The following is a 3105-nucleotide window of genomic DNA, read 5'->3' on the forward strand; positions in this document are numbered from 1 at the left end:
TCAATTCATACCTGAAATTCATCCACTTCACCGGACCTTTACATCTTTTCCCTTCAAGTCTTTGTATTGTCACGACCGCACTTCAAAGTAAGATCAATGTGTAAAGCTTAATTAAATGCAAGTAAAAGATAAACATGTAACGGATTATTGCATATACATACACACCCATGACTCACCTATTAAAATAGATATTCATATCATTAGATGGTAGATTATGTTTTGAATCCAACCAATTAAAATCCATCCACAATAAATTGATGACAATCAAAACCCAATGTCCACTTCAAATGTGCTCTACCTCAAAGGCAAAAAAAAAAAGGGGAATTCTCAGACTTTTCAAAGGCAAAGGGTTTCTACTGATCCTATCTAATTCCTATACTTTTCAAAACTCAAAAGTACAACAAACCCATCACACAAGTAGGAAGCATCAATTACATTCTAAGTAGCTTATACAGACTAGTCAAAGTAAGCAACATTGAACCTGTTCAATTAAGGGCTATGGCCTCATTATTCAAATCTAATGTTTAGAGAAGAATTGTGTTAGTAAAGCCTCCATTGCATAATCTTTGCATCACCAAACACAAAACCAACATTGAGTCTAAACAATTGATGGGTATCCACTATCTTGTTTCCACATCAGATTAAAAATGGGTTTAGACTCATTACCAAATGGCATAATCCGGCAAATCTTATAGTGCTAGTTATATTACAAATCCAAAGTGTTGAATTCAAGTACCTTGCTTGTCTTCTACTCTTTAGTACCCACACGACAACTTCAACATCCATTGCTTTCACAAGACAACACAACTTAACAAAAAAAAGGATGTGCGAGTTAGTTGAGACTAGAAGTTTTACAGACCATCAAATTAAATAAGCACCACACACGCCAATTATGCTACAACTTCAACTTCAAAGATAGTTGAATATTTTCGTTAACACTTTAGAACTTCAAACATAACCTAACCCCACATAGACAAACATTCAAACAATTCAAGTGCTTTTTTTTACAACAATACTAATAACCAACCAAAAACAAAACCCGGTGAAGAAAGTATCAACAAAAAAAAAATATATAATAATAAAAAAAACCCCATTGTTAACAATAAAAATTAGAAAAGAATGATCTTTTCACGGGATAAAAAAGAGCAAAATCAAAAAAATTCAAACCCAAACAAACAACAAATCAACCCTAATGCTTTGAATGGTTTTAATTTTCAGAGAACAAAACCTTGAGAAAAATTTATCGAGAACAAAACCCCAATAAATTGAATGGGATTTGATATAGTACATAAAATTACTAATTACCTCGAACCTCGAAAAGTCTCAATCCAAGATGATTAAGGATGGCTGCAACCAATAGCGATGCAAGTATATTAAGAAAGAGAGGAGATGTATCTCAAACAAATTTAGAGAACTTTGTTGGTCCATATCGATTCAAGGCGGGGAAATTCTTAGCTTAAGATTGCCCAATCTCAAATTCCTAAAGTTTTTTTTTTTTCGATAATAATTTCTTAAAAGAAAAGTGGCTACTATTGCATGATGACTACTTTATCCACGGTAGGGCTATTTTTCCCAAAACATTCGCCACCTTTTCTTAGAAATAGTGGGGTATATGAATATCAAAAACCGAAATTAGTCGATATTGGATAGTACCGTGGTATATGACAATTATATCCCACCGTTTTACAAGACCAGTGGTATTTGCTTGTACTGAAATAAGAAAAACCATATGTACCATGGTAAGTGACTATTAACCACCATTATTAGGGAAACAGTGGTATATGCCATTTGACAAACCGTGGCTAATGTGCATTTCTGTAGTAGTGGTAGTCCATAACCAATTTGGTCTTATTTTCACTGTTTGATGTCAAGCTACAACCTAATTGAATATTTTATACATCTTATCAGTACGCTCATTTTCAGGATTCATAGCCCAGTCTAAGTAAATAATTGTAACCTTCGTGTGACCTCTTCACATCTTTTCTCCATCTCCTAAAAACATATTTTTCAGGCACCTTATCAAAAAAAAAAAAAAAAAAAAAATCCTAAAATAAGAATGTGAGATTGTGTCTACAAATTATTCCTTGAAACTCAAACAAACGACAGTTACACTTAATGTCACAATCAATGGGATTGAAGGACACTTCAAAAATGGTATCTTGCGCGGCCAATTCACCTTTACATTATGAAACTTCGTATATATATCACTACACCAGAAAATGCGATTAGTAACAACTATAATTGTTAGTAATATTTTTATTAACAGATATATCCATTACTTCTGGGGTTTTACACTCATTTGATGGAAAATTTGTAACGGTTACATCTGTTAGTAAAATTAATTTCAGTAGCAGATATATCAGTTATTGTGGGTGTTCCTAACCGTTGTTTGAGTGTTATATATTTCTAGATTTCATCGTTTTTGTAACAGATAAACCGTTACTAAATTTCATGCTCAAAATAACACTTTTTGCAACATATATATCCATTACTAATGGTCGATATATTCTTTAAAAAAAATCAGTTTTAATTTTGGGGACACTTGCACCCCTACAAGAAATAGTTAGTACTCCACATGACTTTGGACAACTTTACCAAATCTTACAAAACAGTCAACTTTTTTTTAAAAAAAAAATACAAAATCAACCAATTCAAGTAATAATAGTATAAAACCACTTATATTCATCCACAAATTACACCAACTCTACCATTCAAATAATTTAACAAATATATATACTAAAACCGCAACACTAAACTTCAAACAATATTTCTAGTGTATTTTATTCATCCAAAACTCATGTGTTTAACCAAAACATTCTATTCATCCACAGGCTACCGTACCGCTATACCAAAGTGTACCAATTGCAACTAGCAAATGGTAAGTAGTACAATGCTTGAATAAAACTCAGAGATTCCCAAAACCAGAATTTCATGTCAATTGTTGCATGTAATTCCATTAGAAGCTGATTCCACAAGACCTGCATACCCACAATAGTATAAAACACTTAACAAACAAGTCTAACTCGTCATTTAATAGAAAGTGACTCTCACATAATTTGTCATTTATAACAATACATCACAGATAGACATGAAGCCAACCTTAAA

The sequence above is a fragment of the Coptis chinensis genome, unplaced genomic scaffold (genome assembly GCF_015680905.1).
Source record: "Coptis chinensis isolate HL-2020 unplaced genomic scaffold, ASM1568090v1 utg15082_pilon_pilon, whole genome shotgun sequence".
Taxonomy (NCBI): Eukaryota; Viridiplantae; Streptophyta; class Magnoliopsida; order Ranunculales; family Ranunculaceae; genus Coptis; species Coptis chinensis.